Source organism: Bufo bufo, chromosome 6 (assembly GCF_905171765.1).
Source record: "Bufo bufo chromosome 6, aBufBuf1.1, whole genome shotgun sequence".
Taxonomy (NCBI): Eukaryota; Metazoa; Chordata; class Amphibia; order Anura; family Bufonidae; genus Bufo; species Bufo bufo.
Window position 1 is genome coordinate 435,101,337 of NC_053394.1, and position 17,165 is coordinate 435,118,501.

General features: G+C 48.1%; 1 protein-coding gene across 1 annotated transcript in view; it reads left to right on the plus strand.

Annotated features, from left to right (window-relative positions):
- LOC121004805 (ABC-type organic anion transporter ABCA8-like) overlaps positions 1-17,165 on the plus strand; it is a 525,268-nt gene that overhangs the window by 42,491 nt on the left and 465,612 nt on the right. The gene's annotated exons all lie outside the window — the stretch shown is intronic.

Here is a 17,165-nt window from a genome sequence, read left to right on the forward strand (position 1 = left end):
TTATGGGATAAAGGGCGCGATTGGGCCGGGGGGGGCGGACCTGTCGAGAACCGGGTTGGGTACAAAATTAAAGTCACCACACCACAGTATCTTGTGGTAAGTGAGGGGTTCAATAATAGAGTGCATAGAAGCAAAAAAGGGAATAGGGTCTTCAGTAGGTGCATATACATTCACTATACATAGGATTTCTTCCCTATAAGTGCCTAGAAGAATGACATATCTTCCATTAGGATCAATCATAGAACTCTGCAAAGTAAAAGGGAAGGAATTACGCAATAGTATAATAGCTCCCCTACTCTTAGAAACATAAGTAGATGAATAGAAACGTGAATATTGCGGATGGAAATATTTGGGATGAGAGGTGGGCGTGAAGTGGGATTCCTGCAGGCAGATCACATCAGGCGTATGTTTAACATAAGTAGAAAAGGCCGACTTACGTTTTCTGGGGGAGTTAAATCCCCTCACATTATGCGAAAGTAACTTACACATGGCAGTATAACCAGAAGGATGTAGAGTTAGCCCATGCGATCCGCCACAGGAATGCCACCTCAGATCGCCACCTGAACACCAATGCAGCATATTCGACTCCCCTGACATATACAATGATAAAAACAAAAAGAAGGGTAAAAAAAGTAAAAATAATAAAGAATTGCAAACATATTAAACAAAATGAAATTAAGCCTAAATAGGCTTGAGAAGAGTAGGTGGGTGCTGTAGGGTGGGAAGAGGACAAAGTCACCCGACCCAACCTAAAGAACCCAAACATGGGGTCAAACATGACAGTCCTTCACGCCGAGTCCCTGTTAGATGATAATGATTGTAGAAATATCAGCCGGTAGTGAAGGGACCATAAAGGAAGGAAAGTGTCCTGCAACATTAGGGACAGGATAATTAGTATGGAGCAAAGTTGTTGGGGAAATAACAACAGATTGGACCTCAGAGCAGGCCGGGAGATCAGAAACAGAAGTCCTGAGTCTAAACAGATGGCGGGGAGGTCGGTTTCCGCGAGGATGAAGGTACCTTCGTCCAGATCCTGGCCGGACGTTGCGGTTCCGAGACGGCTTCTGGAGCAGGATCATGGTCACATGAAATTCCCGCCTTCCGGAGGATCTCGATTCCCTCTTTGGGTGAGTGGATTGTATGATCCCGGGAAGTCAATCGGAATGAGAGGGAGAAAGGGAACCCCCATTTATACCGCACCTGAGCATTTTGTAAGGCCGAAGTCACCGGTTTCATGTCCCTGCGCCTGCGGAGAGTAGAGGGAGCCAGGTCGGCATATAAATGAACTGATGAGGGTACGCCGGGGAGTTCAGTGAGGTTGCGGGCGGCCGTCAAAATTAGGTCCCGAGTACCTGGGTGGTGAAATTTTAATATAACATCCCTCGGTAAGGCATCTGAGCGAGGTCTCCCTAGGGCTCTGTGAACCCTTTCCATCAGGAGTTTTGCTGGTTCTATTTGCGGCAGTAGGGCCTGGAACAGCTCCGTCAAAGTGACTTGGAGATCAGTAAAAATTTCAGGTAGGCCCTTGATCCGGAGGTTGCCCCTCCTGGTTCTATTTTCCAGGTCCTCCAATTTGAGTTCCAGTGCTGTAATCTGGGCAGCTTGAGCTGATATATCTGCCTTGTCAGCATGTAGGGCGTCCGACAAATCGTCGGTGCGTGTCTCCAAGTCAGAGACCCGGGTGCCCAGGTCGTTAATCTGGCGGGAAAACTCGTCCACAGCTTGGGACAGTTCTGAGCGGAACAGGGATGCAATATTCTTATACAGCTCAGCCTGACCTGGGTCGTGTATGTCCGATGGCTGTGAGGCAATGCTGACCTCTGAGGACGCTGGGCTTCTGGGTGCAGGGGCCGGGTCCGCCATATTGCTGCGACCAGAGTTTCTGAAGAGCTCCGGCAAGGTCTGGGAAGGTACGAGTGTTCCCATCGATTTTGTCCTCCCTTTGTTGCGGGTCTTCATAGGGGTCCCTTTCATGTAGATTCAAGCCCGTGGAGCTGACGAATCAGCGCTAAATGTGGGGAAAGTTCGGCGCTAGGAGCGGAGCTCAGGGGAACACGTCCGCCATGCGAGCCTCGCGCATGCGCCACCCCGTAACTGGTGATTTTAAGGGGTTAAATGCTGTTGGGCCACTAATCTAAGGGTTGAAATATAAAGAGTAAAGCATTTCTCTGGAAAAAAAAATAACATGTTGGGGGAGATTTATTAACACCTGACCATAGAAAAGTTGCTGAGTTGTCCATAGCAACCAATCAGATCACTTCGTTCATTATTAACAAGGACTCTACAAAATGAAAGAAGCGATCTGATTGGTTTATGTTCAACTCATCAACTTTTCCTTTGGACAGATTTAGATAAATCTCCCCCATTATCTGTAGGTCCATATATTTACAACAATACAATATAGGTCTTGTTTTAATCCACAGTTTGGGCCAGGCTGGGTACAGTTGGGTATTATAGAGGGGTCCTTACTCTTTATATTTACACCCTTAGATTAGTGGCCCAACGGCGTTTAACCCCTTAAAATCACCAGTTACTTATTCAAAATGCTGAAAATGTATATAGTTGGCAAGGTTGGCACCTGTTTTTGCTGCCAATCCACAGTTTGGGCCAGGCTGGATACAGTTGGGTATTATGGAGGGGCCCTTACTCTATATATTTCCACCCTTAGATTAGTGGCCCAACAGCGTTTAACCCCTTATATTCCTCAGTTACTTATTCAAAATGCTGAAAATGTATATAGTTGGCAAGGTTGGCACCTGTTTTAATGCCAATCCACAGTTTGGGCCAGGCTGGATACAGTTGGGTATTATAGAGGGGTCCTTACTCTTTATATTTCCACCCTTAGATTAGTGGCCCAACGGCGTTTAACCCCTTAAATTCCTCCATTACTTATTCAAAATGTAGAAAATGTATAGAGTTGGCAAGGTTGGCACCTGTTTTCTTGCCAATCCACAGTTTGGGCCAGGCTGGGTACAGTTGGGTATTATGGAGGGGCCCTTACTCTTTATATTTCCACCCTTAGATTAGTGGCCCAATGGCGTTTAACCCCTTAAATTCCTCAGTTACTTATTCAAAATGCTGAAAATGTATATAGTTGGCAAGGTTGGCACCTGTTTTCCTGCCAATCCACAGTTTGGGCCAGGCTGGATACAGTTGGGTATTATGGAGGGGTCCTTACTCTTTATATTTCCACCCTTAGATTAGTGGCCCAACGGCGTTTAACCCCTTAAATTCCTCAGTTACTTATTCAAAATGCTGAAAATGTATATAGTTGGCAAGGTTGGCACCTGTTTTCCTGCCAATCCACAGTTTGGGCCAGGCTGGGTACAGTTGGGTGTTATGGAGGGGTCCTTACTCTTTATATTCCCTCCCTTAGATTAGTGGCCCAACGGCGTTTAACCCCTTAAATTCCTCAGTTACTTATTCAAAATGCTGAAAATGTATATAGTTGGCAAGGTTGGCACCTGTTTTAATGGCAATCCACAGTTTTGGCCAGGCTGGATACACTTGGGTATTATAGAGGGGCCCTTACTCTTTATATTTCCACCCTTAGATTAGTGGCCCAATGGCGTTTAACCCCTTAAATTCCTCAGTTACTTATTCAAAATGCTGAAAATGTATATAGTTGGCAAGGTTGGCACCTGTTTTCTTGCCAATCCACAGTTTGGGCCAGGCTGGGTACAGTTGGGTATTATGGAGGGGTCCTTACTCTTTATATTTCCACCCTTAGATTAGTGGCCCAACGGCGTTTAACCCCTTAAATTCCTCAGTTACTTATTCAAAATGCTGAAAATGTATATAGTTGGCAAGGTTGGCACCTGTTTTCTTGCCAATCCACAGTTTGGGCCAGGCTGGGTACAGTTGGGTGTTATGGAGGGGTCCTTACTCTTTATATTTCCACCCTTAGATCAGTGGCCCAACAGCGTTTAACCCCTTAAAATCACCAGTTACTTATTCAAAATGCTGAAAATGTATATAGTTGGCAAGGTTGGCACCTGTTTTTGCTGCCAATCCACAGTTTGGGCCAGGCTGGATACAGTTGGGTATTATGGAGGGGCCCTTACTCTATATATTTCCACCCTTAGATTAGTGGCCCAACAGCGTTTAACCCCTTATATTCCTCAGTTACTTATTCAAAATGCTGAAAATGTATATAGTTGGCAAGGTTGGCACCTGTTTTCTTGCCAATCCACAGTTTGGGCCAGGCTGGGTACAGTTGGGTATTATGGAGGGGCCCTTACTCTTTAAAATTTCCACCCTTAGATTAGTGGCCCAACAGCGTTTAACCCCTTAAAATCACCAGTTACTTATTCAAAATGCTGAAAATGTATATAGTTGGCAAGGTTGGCACCTGTTTTTGCTGCCAATCCACAGTTTGGGCCAGGCTGGATACAGTTGGGTATTATGGAGGGGCCCTTACTCTATATATTTCCACCCTTAGATTAGTGGCCCAACAGCGTTTAACCCCTTATATTCCTCAGTTACTTATTCAAAATGCTGAAAATGTATATAGTTGGCAAGGTTGGCACCTGTTTTCCTGCCAATCCACAGTTTGGGCCAGGCTGGATACAGTTGGGTATTATGGAGGGGTCCTTACTCTTTATATTTCCACCCTTAGATTAGTGGCCCAACGGCGTTTAACCCCTTAAATTCCTCAGTTACTTATTCAAAATGCTGAAAATGTATATAGTTGGCAAGGTTGGCACCTATTTTAATGCCAATCCACAGTTTGGGCCAGGCTGGATACAGTTGGGTATTATGGAGGGGTCCTTACTCTTTATATTTCCACCCTTAGATTAGTGGCCCAACGGCATTTAACCCCTTATATTCCTCAGTTACTTATTCAAAATGCTGAAAATGTATATAGTTGGCAAGGTTGGCACCTGTTTTCCTGCCAATCCACTGTTTGGGCCAGGCTGGATACAGTTGGGTATTATGGAGGGGCCCTTACTATTTATATTTCCACCCTTAGATTAGTGGCCCAACAGCGTTTAACCCCTTAAATTCCTCAGTTACTTATTCAAAATGCTGAAAATGTATATAGTTGGCAAGGTTGGCACCTATTTTAATGCCAATCCACAGTTTGGGCCAGGCTGGATACAGTTGGGTATTATAGAGGGGTCCTTACTCTTTATATTTCCACCCTTATATCAGTGGCCCAACGGCGTTTAACCCCTTAAATTCCTCCATTACTTATTCAAAATGTAGAAAATGTATATAGTTGGCAAGGTTGGCACCTGTTTTCTTGCCAATCCACAGTTTGGGCCAGGCTGGGTACAGTTGGGTATTATGGAGGGGTCCTTACTCTTTATATTTCCACCCTTAGATTAGTGGCCCAATGGCGTTTAACCCCTTAAATTCCTCAGTTACTTATTCAAAATGCTGAAAATGTATATAGTTGGCAAGGTTGGCACCTGTTTTAATGGCAATCCACAGTTTTGGCCAGGCTGGATACACTTGGGTATTATAGAGGGGTCCTTACTCTTTATATTTCCACCCTTAGATTAGTGGCCCAATGGCGTTTAACCCCTTAAATTCCTCAGTTACTTATTCAAAATGCTGAAAATGAATATAGTTGGCAAGGTTGGCACCTGTTTTCTTGCCAATACACAGTTTGGGCCAGGCTGGGTACAGTTGGGTATTATGGAGGGGTCCTTACTCTTTATATTTCCACCCTTAGATTAGTGGCCCAACGGCGTTTAACCCCTTAAATTCCTCAGTTACTTATTCAAAATGCTGAAAATGTATATAGTTGGCAAGGTTGGCACCTGTTTTAATGGCAATCCACAGTTTTGGCCAGGCTGGATACACTTGGGTATTATAGAGGGGTCCTTACTCTTTATATTTCCACCCTTAGATTAGTGGCCCAATGGCGTTTAACCCCTTAAATTCCTCAGTTACTTATTCAAAATGCTGAAAATGTATATAGTTGGCAAGGTTGGCACCTGTTTTCTTGCCAATCCACAGTTTGGGCCAGGCTGGGTACAGTTGGGTATTATGGAGGGGTCCTTACTCTTTATATTTCCACCCTTAGATTAGTGGCCCAACGGCGTTTAACCCCTTAAATTCCTCAGTTACTTATTCAAAATGCTGAAAATGTATATAGTTGGCAAGGTTGGCACCTGTTTTCCTGCCAATCCACAGTTTGGGCCAGGCTGGATACAGTTGGGTATTATGGAGGGGTCCTTACTCTTTATATTTCCACCCTTAGATCAGTGGCCCAACGGCGTTTAACCCCTTAAATTCCTCAGTTACTTATTCAAAATACTGAAAATGTATATAGTTGGCAAGGTTGGCACCTGTTTTCCTGCCAATCCACAGTTTGGGCCAGGCTGGATACAGTTGGGTATTATAGAGGGGTCCTTACTCTTTATATTTCCACGCTTAGATTAGTGGCCCAATAGCGTTTAACCCCTTAAAATCACCAGTTACTTATTCAAAATGCTGAAAATGTATATAGTTGGCAAGGTTGGCACCTGTTTTAATGCCAATCCACAGTTTGGGCCAGGCTGGATACAGTTGGGTATTATGGAGGGGTCCTTACTCTTTATATTTCCACCCTTAGATCAGTGGCCCAACGGCGTTTAACCCCTTAAATTCCTCAGTTACTTATTCAAAATACTGAAAATGTATATAGTTGGCAAGGTTGGCACCTGTTTTCCTGCCAATCCACAGTTTGGGCCAGGCTGGATACAGTTGGGTGTTATGGAGGGGTCCTTACTCTTTATATTTTAACCCTTTGATTAGTGGCCCAACGGCGTTTAACCCCTTATATTCCTCAGTTACTTATTCAAAATGCATATTTTTTCATCCATTTTTCACTATCGTTTTTTTCAGTAAAAACACCAATAATGTAGATTTTTTTTTATTAATCTGATTGTTCACAAATAATATTTAACATTTATGTAGAAAAAAACTGATTTACTGCAGAGGAATAAGAGAAAAAAAGGTTTATTTGTCATAGTAATGTATAAGAAACTGGACGAATAAGAAACCAACTTCAGTGAATAAGAAACTGGACGAATAAGAAACCAACTTCAGCCTCGTGTAGTAGTTGTAGTGTCCTCTTCTCCTGCAGTTCCGGGACTGAGAAGTGCAGATTTCGCTAGCCTAACATTGGCACATCGGAGCCAATACATTCTAATGCTGTACAGAGCCTCGCTCCGTACAGTATTGAAACAAAGTTTTATGCAAGTCGACTTCGGATCAGTGGCGTACATACCAGGGTCGCAGTCGCGTCCGGGCCCTGCACTCCAGGGGGCCCGGCCGCCTGTGGACCCCCCCCCAGGCCGCTGGTAGGGGCCCCTCTTTACTCACATGTAATGGAGCACTCTGATGGGGCCTGGCATGAAGAACAGTGGCAATTTCGGGCCCCATCAGAGCGCTCCATGCCTCCATTACATGTATAATATGGGGGGGTTAGGCACAGGCAGTTCCGTTTCTATAGTGAAGCAGGGAAACCTCTCTGCTCCCTGCTTCACTGATCTTCAGAGCTCAGGAGCTCCCCCTGCTGGCCCCAGATCGCGCTGCTGGCTGTGGGAGGAGAGCTGAAAGCCCGGCAATCTGCCTCCTCTCATCAGGGAAGAAGGTAAGTATGTGTATTTAATTTTTTTTCTAACGCTGCAGACTGGGGGGGGGGGGGGGGGGGGTGTTTGATGGGCACAACTAGAGTGAGGGGGCACAAATGTTGGCATCTCTACTGAGGGGCACCTAATCTGCCATAACTAATTTGAGGGGGCACCTAATCTGCCATAACTAATTTGAGGGGGCACCTAATCTGGCATAACTACTGTGAGGGGGGCAAATATAAAGGCATAACTATGAGAGGGCACATATGAAGGCATAACTACTGTGACGGGGCATGTAATCTGGCATAACCACTGTGAGGGGCACATATGTGTGCATATCTAATGTCAGAGGCACATAATCTGGCATAACCACTCTGAGGGGGCACATATCTGGGCATATTTACTTTGAGCGGGCCCATAACCAGGCATAAATACTGTGAAGGGGCACATAATCTGCCATTACTACTGTGAGGGGACACATAATCTGGCATAACCACTCTGAGGGGGCACATATCTGGGCATATCTACTTTGAGGGGGCACATAACTGGGCTTAAATACTGTGAAGGGGCACATAATCTGCCATAACTACTGTGAGGGGCACATAATCTGCCATAACTACTGTGAGGGGCACATAATCTGGCGTTACTAGGTGAGGGGGCACATAGTCTGGCATTACTACTGTGAGGGGGCACATAATCTGGCATTACTACTGTGAGGGGACACATAATCTGGCATTACTACTGTGAGGGGACACATAATCTGGCATAACCACTCTGAGGGGGCACATATATGGGCATAACTACTGTAAGGGTACACATATTTGGCATAACTACTATGAGGGGGCACATATCTGGGCACAAATCTGGGCACAACTTCTGTGACAGGAACAAAGGTGGGCATAACTACTGTGAGAGGCCACAAGGTGGGCATTAGTACTGTGTGGTTGTACTTAGGGGAAATGTCCTAGATTACCCTGCTATACATTGGCATGGCTCAGTCTTACAGGCCAGCACAGCGCCCCCTGCTGGTGATTTCACAGGGGCAGTCACCATCCCTTCCTTATGTGATTATTCTTTTTTTCTCACCACAGGGACCTTGGTCTGGATCCAGCGGACATCACGCCGATGCCAGCGACACCCTGGATGCAGTAGTACCAGATTTTATTAGGACTGGGTGAGTGTAGCCATGCATTGAGCTTAGGGCTCTTTAACACGAGCGGATCCCGTGCGGGTAATCCGCTGCGTGAAAGAGAGCCAAGCCCCGCTCCGGACAGCAGAGACACGGGGCAGTCACATGATTGGTAAATGCTCCGTGCCTCTCTGTGATCTTTTTACTACAAAATCACAGAGACATAAAGTTGTCACCGTGATTTTGTAGTAAAAAGATCACAGTCAATCATGTTACTGCTCCGTGTCTCTGCTGTCCAGAATGGGGCTTGGCACTCAGTCACGCCGCGGATTAGGCTACTTTCACACTTGCGTTTGGAGCGGATCCGTCTGGTGTCTGCACAGACGGATCCGCTCCTATAATGCAAACGCTTGCATCCGTTCAGAACGGATCCGTCTGCATAACTGGTTTTTACAGATCTGATTTTTCACTTAGTGAAAACTCAGATCCGACAGTATATTCTAACACAGAGGCGTTCCCATGGTGATGGGGACGCTTCAAGTTAGAATATACTAAAAGAACTGTGTACATGACTGCCCCCTGCTGCCTGGCAGCACCCGATCTCTTACAGGGGGCTGTGATCCGCACAATTATTGTGCGAATCATAGCCCCCTGTAAGAGATCAGGTGCTGCCAGGCAGGAGGGGGCAGACCCCCTCCCTCCCCTGTATTAAATGTGACCAGTGCGGCCCCCCTCCCTCTATATTCATTGGTGGCCAGTGCAGGCCCCCCCTCCCTCCCCCCCAGTATTAAATGTGACCAGTGCGGCCCCCCTCCCTCTATATTCATTGGTGGCCAGTGCGGCCCCCCCTCCCTCCCCCCAGTATTAAATGTGACCAGTGCGGCCCCCCTCCCTCCCTCCCCAGTATTAATTGTGACCAGTGCGGCCCCCCTCCCTCTATATTCATTGGTGGCCAGTGCCGGCCCCGCCGTCCCTCCACCCAGTATTAAATGTGACCAGTGCGGCCCCCCTCCCTCCCTCCCCAGTATTAATTGTGACCAGTGCGGCCCCCTCTCTCTATATTCATTGGTGGCCAGTGCGGATTCCCAGTATTAAATGTGACCAGTGCGGCCTCCCCTCTTCGCCCCCCCCCTAATTAAAATCACCGCCCCCCCCATGATTGGTGGCAGCGGAGAGTTCCGATCGGAGTCCCAGTTTAATCGCTGGGGCTCCGATCGGTTACCATGGCAGCCAAGACGCTATTGCAGTCTTGGCTGCCATGGTTACTTAGCAATAAATAGAAGCATTATACTTACCTGAAGAGCTGCGCAGACCTTTCACTTACCAGTAGGAGGAGCTCCCGGCCGGTCACAGACATCGCAGCTCGCAGGTAAGTATAATGCTTCTATTTATTGCTAAGTAACCATGGCAGCCAAGACTGCAATAGCGTCTTGGCTGCCATGGTAACCGATCGGAGACCCAGCGATTAAACTGGGACTCCGATCGGAACTCTCCGCTGCCACCAATGATGGGGGGGGTGATTTTAATTAGGGGGGGGGGGAGAGGGGAGTCCGCACTGGTCACATTTAATACTGGGAATCCGCACTGGCCACCAATGAATATAGAGGGAGGGGGCCACACTGGTCACAATTAATACTGGGGAGGGAGGGAGGGGGGCCGCACTGGTCACATTTAATACTGGGGAGGGAGGGGGGCCGCACTGGCCACCAATGAGTTAAATACAGGGGGGGGGAGGGGGGGGGGCTGCCCCCTGCTGCCTGGCAGCACCTGCCAGGCAGCAGGGGGCAGTCAAGTACACAGTTCTCAGTATATTCTAACTTGAAGCGTCCCCATCACCATGGGAACGCCTCTGTGTTAGAATATACTGTCGGATTTGAATTTCACGATCTAACTCAAATCCGATGGTATATTCTAACATAGAGGCGTTCCCATGGTGATGGGGACGCTTCAAGTTAAAATATACCATCGGATTGGAGAAAACTCCGATCTGATGGTATATTAATAGGGGAATCCTGACTTTACATTGAAAGTCAATGGGGGACGGATCCGTTTGCAATTGCACCATATTGTGTCAACGTCAAACGGATCCGTCCCCATTGACTTGCATTGTAAGTCTGGACGGATCCGTTTGGCTCCGCACGGCCAGGCGGACACAAAAACGCTGCAAGCTGCGTTCGGGTGTCCGCCTGCTGAGCGGAGCGGAGGCCAAACGGTGCCAAACTGATGCATTCTGAGCGGTTCCGCATCCACTCAGAATGCATTGGGGCTGTACGGATCCGTTCGGGGCCGCTTGTGAGAGCCTTCAAACGGAGCTCACAAGCGGAACCCCGAACGCTAGTGTGAAGGTAGCCTTACCCGCACAGAAAGAGCCCTTAGTAAGAAAATCTGCCGGTTCTTTGTAAAAATGTTTGCACTGTGGCCCATAACACTATAGTTACAACACTAGTAGGGGAGGTAGTGTGGGGGGGGGCTTGGAGGCAGGTTGGGGGGGTGACGCGGAGGGGGCCCCATAGATCAGTTTCGCACCGGGGCCCCATGGATTGTGTGTACGCCACTGCTTCGGATGTTTCATCCGAAGTCGATTCGCTCATCCCTAGTTATGATGCATACAGTGTAATCAATCCTCTATAAGATGAAAAGCCTGGACTTGTGCAACAAACTCTCAAAAAAGTTCCTTTTCACTGACAGCAAGCAGAGAAACTTAACACAGTTTTTTTTTATTAGATTTTGTGTAATACTATAGTCACATCTAATGCTGGATAACCCTGCTGCCCTCTGCTGGTGGAGCTGTATGATAGAATTGTCTTGACTGATTCCAAGAAACATGCAGGTTTGTGAATACAGCTTTGGATGTGACTAGAGTATAAAATGTGGCATTTTTTTTTTATGTAGCATCATAACTGCGCTCATCTATGCATCGTACCCGCTATAGGTCATGTTGTATATGCAGCAACATAAGAAAAAGTTTTTGCAAATATAACTCCCCAAACTTTTCCTTGCAGGTGGCCACTAATCACTCAGTCTGGGCCAGTATGTCCTCCACGGAGGCTGTGAGGATGGCCTCTGCCTCTGTCCTCTCCAGGACCATTCTACAACTAGGGTTATTCATCCTGGTCATGTGCATGTGTTACACATCGCTCTCCTACCTGCTGACAATCTACATCGCCAAGGAGAGGAAGGAGCAGAGAGAGATCATGAGGATGATGGGGCTCAGAGACCTGGCCTTCTGGTGAGTGGCATCACTTCCCAGCAGCACAGAGGATTTCAGGAGAGGAGTGTGCTGATCTTGTAGGAGGTCACTGGATGAGAGTTACATAGTGGAATGAGCAGGGTCCTCCCAGCAGCACAGAGGATTTCAGGAGAGGAGTGTGCTGATCCTGTGGAGGTCACAGGATGAGAGTTACATAGTGGAAGTAGCAGGGTCCTCACAGCAGCACAGAGGATTTCAGGAGATGAGTGTGCTGATTTTGTGGAGGTCACAGGATGAGAGTTACATAGTGGAGGTGTAGCGGTCAGAGGAGGAAGAGACCACAAGGCAGGATACAAATACAGTACAGCAGACAAGGAGGCTGAAGCATACAACGGCTTTATTAAAGAACAAAATGGAACTGCTGGAAAATCGGATTACCAGTATAGTACCACCGCACCAGAGGCACAATGGGTTAATGACAGAAATGGTATAAATAGTTGTACAGAAATCAGCATCAATAGTAATGGAATTTTGCATAGAAAACGGAATGAGCTAAACAGCAAACAGACAGCTTACAAGCTACTCTCACTAATAATTTCCTATCTAGCCCTGCTACCCAGGGGACGCTTCTACAGCGCACTGACTAAATTCCCTTACTCTATAACCTATCGCAGGTTAGCACCGGTGCCACTCACAGTTCTGCAGATTCTCCCTTGGTCCGGTACGTGACGGAAGGTGCAGTCTGGCTCCAGGTCCGGTCGCTTGCTTGTCCCAGCGTGGTCTTTCTTTCTCTCTGGTGGGATTACAGCAGATGCAGGTCTTCACCTAGTTTCAGCTCTGGCAGGAAGAATTCGGCTTGTCACTGGTCTCTGAATGACACGATCTCACTCCTCTGGAACACACTTTGCAGTCTCTGTATTCTGCTCCACATCTGTCAGGAAGAAATCACCTCTTATAGTGTCTTGCTGTTATATCTCCCAGCAGCCAGTCTCTTTCTGTTATATCTCCCAGCAGCCAGTCTCTCCCTCTCCAGACAGAGCCGGCAACTTCTAGCACAGACTAGGAAAAACATTATTATCTTCTTTCAGCTTGTCCTTTTCTTATTCCAAGCCACAGCAGCCTCTTGTGGCTGGAGGAGGATATCACAGCCTGTGTGCAGCAATATCACCAGAGCTGTCAGTGCAATGTAATTTGGTGAATATAAGGCTGACTCTTACATGCCTCCCCAATTAAAGGTGGCCATCCTCAGCCTTGCTATATAGTCCATGGAAAACAAAGGGGTTAATAGAACATTTAAATGGCAGTACAACATTGTCCACAATATATACAGGCAGACCAAATGAACTGATCAGCAGCGTACCTGTTTGGTGGAACCCCTGCAGTAGACCTACTGGATCTCCGGAGGTCTTGACTATCTGTTAAGACCTGACTTTCTCCACTGGGACCTGTTAACCTGGGTTCTTCCGTTACAGCAGGAGATTTGGATGTGGTCGCGGGTTCCTCTTCATTGCGAGACGGTATTGGTTCTGTAGCAGGAGCCTCATCACCTGCGGCCTGGTGACCTTCCGCAGTGTCAGGAGCGGTCCACCAGTCTTCACATTAGTTTCCATCGGAGATAACAAGTTCTGCATCTGGGGCAGGAGGAGGAGGTGTCCTCTGAATAGGTGCAGGATCTTCGGACCGGCATGACCGTAGCATAATACTATGTAGAGTCCGTGAAGTAAACTCCTCATTTTCAACCGGCACTTCGTAGACCGGACCATTAGTGTACACTCTCTTGAACACTTTGTATGGCTGTACCTCCCAACGCTCACTTAACTTGCCTCCTGTAACCGCTTACCTGCCAACCGGCGAATGGTCTGGAGTCACTAATGGTGTTCTTTCACCCATGAGGTGGTTAATCATTCTATTAGGTCTTCTGGCTGTTCTAGGTTCAATTCAACGATTTCTCGACCAGCTCTCCCAAACAGCAACATGTACGGGGTGTAACCGTTGGTGGTGTGGACCTGATTATTGTAGGCCCAGTCAGTGTAGCTCCTCCATCAGTTTCCCTTGAAAGCACGCCCCTTGATCTGAGTGGATCCGCTTTGGACACCCGTAGACCCGGATGAAGTCCTGACAGAGCGTGTTGCGGACTCAGCCATCTGGTCCCCTAGTTGGGGAGACTACTCCAAACTTGGAGAAGTAGTCAATCATGACCAGGCAGTACTGTTAACCTCTTGATGATTGTCCCACAAGTCTATCATCAATACTTCCAGCGGTTCTTTGATCTGTTTGGACTGTAAAGGTGCCCTCTGTTCCGTGCTTTTAGTGAGTTCACACAGTCGACACTGTCGGCAAACTTCCTCAACCGTGGCCTCCAGTCGCGGACAATATACATAACACTGCAGCCACTTGTGAGTCTTGGCTGGTCCGAAGTGAGCTCCAAATTCATGGGCTTCTTTGGCTATCTCCCGTGCCACGCTTCTGGGTATTACTACTTGCCACCTCGCCTCTAGGTCATTAGGCTGTTGCCACTTGCCAACAGCTCCGTGCACTTCCAGTCTGTCCCATTTATGTAGAATGGACTTCATCTCGGCATCCAGATCAGTCCTTACTTCTCTGTTGGGTTTCCTTCACTGGGTTACCCAGCTTTTCATCTGCCGCAGTCCAACATCTTCATCCTGTAATCGGGCCCAGTCCTCATTAGTTCTCCCCAGTGCCTTTGGTAACTTACGGGCCTCCCCGACTGCGAGCGGAACAAACTTGCGGAAGTCTGGAGTTTCATCCTCTTCCTTTTATTCATCGATATCCCCTACTAGAGTTTCAAAAGTAACCCTTGACAGACCATCGGCATTGGTGTTCACTGTAGCGGAACAGTAGCGAATTGAGAAGTCATACTTTGCAAGGCGAGCTGCCCAGCGTTGCTCCATTGCACCCAACTTGGCAGTATCCAAGTGGGCCAGGGGATTGTTATTGGTCCGTACGAAGATCTTGGCCCCTGCCAGATATCCCGCAAATTTCTCCGTCGTAGCCCACACCAGGGCAAGGAGTTCCAGCCGGAAGGAACTGTAGTTGTGTGGTTTTCGCTCCTTATCCCGCAGGGACCTACTGGCATAGGCGATAACTCTTTCATGTCCATCTTGTACCTGCGACAGGACTGCCCTGAGTCCGTAGAGACTGCCATCATTAGATAAGAGGAATGGTTTGTCGAAGTCGACATAAGCCAAGATAGGGGCCTATGTTAGGGCTTCTTTCAGGGCCTGGAAGGCCTCCTCCTGCTTCTGTCCCCAGGGAATACTTTGGCCCTTGGGCCTCCCAGCCGTTCCTTTCAAAAACTCATTCAGAGGGCCCGCTATCTTTGCGTAGTCTTTGATGAACCGCTTGGTAGTACCCGGTTAGTCCAAGGAAGACCTTCAACTCCTGCAGCGTTCTGGGCACTAGCCATTTGTATTGCAGCCACTTTGGCTTGGGATGGCAGCACACCGTCTTGGGACACCCTATGGCCCATGTTCTCGATCTCCCTCTTGAAGAGATGACACTTCTTTGGCTTACCCTTCAGGCCATGGGATCGCAGTCGCTTGAGTACCTGCCCTAGCCGATTCAGGTGTTCTTGAAAAGTAGCGGAGTATACGATGATATCGTCCAGGTATATCAGGGTGGCTTCAAAATTCAAGTCTCCCAGGCATCTATCCATCAGCCGCTGGAAGGTCCCTGGGGCATTAGTCAGCCTGAATGGCATCCTGTTGAATTCAAATAGTCCCATGGGGAGTATGAATGCTGTCTTTGCCTTGTCTTGCTCAGCCACTGGTACTTGCCAGTACCCGCTTGCTAGGTCCAGGGTGAAGAAGTATTTGGCTCGTCCTAGAGCCATCAGAGACTCCTCGATGCGTGGCAGAGGATATCAGTCTCACGCGGTGCATGCATTCAACTGCCGGTAATCCACACAAAATCGAATAGTGCCATCCTTCTTCTTGACAAGCACCACTGGGGCCGCCCAAGGGCTCTGGCTACCCCACACCACTCCGGAATCTATCATCTGTTTCAACAGCGTTTTCACTTCCTGATATAACTTGGGCAGAATCTGCCGATATCTCTCCCGAATTGGTGGAGTGTCCCCTGTTGGTATCTCATGTGTGATAGCATCCGTGCAGCCAAAGTCATCGGTGTGGCGGGCAAATGCAGCCTGATTCTCCCACAGCATGGTTTCAACTGCTCGCCGTTGGTCCAAACTGAGAGCCTTCACATCTATTTCCATCTGGTCCAGGATGGTTCTCCCTTTCCATTCTGGGGTCGGCGCCTCTTCTATGCTGGCAGTAAATGCCAGGGTCCAAACAGCATCACCTACCGGAGGTAGAGTCACTTCTCTCCGACTCAGTACTTCTCCCCGATGTAGGTACACATGAGCCAGTTCCACTCCAGGTGTCGAGGTAACTTCTAGATGTCACATATTCACAGCTGTTATGGGTACTCGTCCACTCTGGATCACTCCCAGTGTCCGGGCCACCAGGACATCCTGACCCAACTCTCCTAGGGCCGTCGGTTCGATGAACACCTCCATACCCTCAAGACTGCGGAAGGTTCCCACGGGTAATGTCAACACGGTCTCCCGTCCAGGGGGGAGGGTGAGGGTAGCCTTTCTTGGTGCCCGGATCGTTCCCACAGACTGGTGTGCTGGGACACTTTTCTGCGTCCCACAGAATCGGATCAGCCATTGAAACGCTTTCTGAGTAGGTTTGTGCGGAGTGGTTTGCTTCCAATAGCCCGGCCCCCGTTTGGTGAACATGATCTGATCCAATTCTCGCAGAATATTCATGCCCATTATTATAGGCACATCTTCTTTGAACGTCTCGGGGACCAACAGGATACCTTTCCATCCCACTTCTTGCCCAAATAGCCGTACAATCATCCACATGACTCCTGTGACAGGGATCTGTTGTTGATTTGCCGCTGTAACCCGGACCAGCGTCTCTCGCTCTGGCTTGGCCAGCGCTTGGAAGTAACGGTAGAAGAGTGACTCAGGCATAGTCGTCACCTGTGACCCGGTATCCACTAAGCAGTCGACAGGAATGCCTTCAAATTTAGCTAGAATGGTGGGACACCCTGTGACCAGGTGTTCGGAGCCATACTGGGTATCTTGGCTCTCCACCTCCCCCACAGTACGCCCAACTACTGCGGGATCAGGAAGTTTAACAGCGGTTCTGGGTGTCCATCCGCATCACTCCGACACTCTCTGGCATAATGTCCGTAATTTCCACACCGCCAAAACTGTTCCCCTTGACGGCTTTCTCCTTGTCTG